Source organism: Chrysochloris asiatica, unplaced genomic scaffold (assembly GCF_000296735.1).
Source record: "Chrysochloris asiatica unplaced genomic scaffold, ChrAsi1.0 scaffold00247, whole genome shotgun sequence".
NCBI classification, from domain to species: Eukaryota; Metazoa; Chordata; class Mammalia; order Afrosoricida; family Chrysochloridae; genus Chrysochloris; species Chrysochloris asiatica.
In genome coordinates, this window is record NW_006408765.1 from 555,714 (window position 1) to 556,272 (window position 559).

Sequence of the window (559 nt, forward strand, 5' to 3'; positions counted from 1 at the left end):
GCTCTTCAACACTTTAAAAAGATCTTGTGCAGCAGATTTGCCTAATTCAATACTTCATTTAATTTCTTGACTGCTGCTTCCGTGAGTGTTGATAGTTGATCCAAGAAGAATTAAGTCCTTGACAACTTCAATCTTCTGTGTAGGCCTATGGATATTATCCTTTCATAACTAGCATGATATTTCAAGATAGATCTTTAAATTCTTTTTGATGATGAATATGACAACATTCCATTTCAATTTTTCATTTCTGGCATAGTAAACCATGTGATTGTCAGATTCAAAATGTAAAATATCAGTTCATTTTAGCTAAAAAGTTCTTAGGATATCAATCATCATGTGTTCCATTTCATTTTTGACAACTTCCCTTTTCCTAGGCTTATTCTTTGTACATTCCATGTTTCAGTGATCAATGAATTCTCACAGCTGGTCCTTCACATTTTGAGCTATGCCTCATCTGAAAATTAAGGTCCTGAAAGCTTACTCCATTTGCATCATCACAGTCAACTCTACTTTGAGGAGGCAATTCTTCCCTAGCAATATTTTGAGTACCTTCCATACT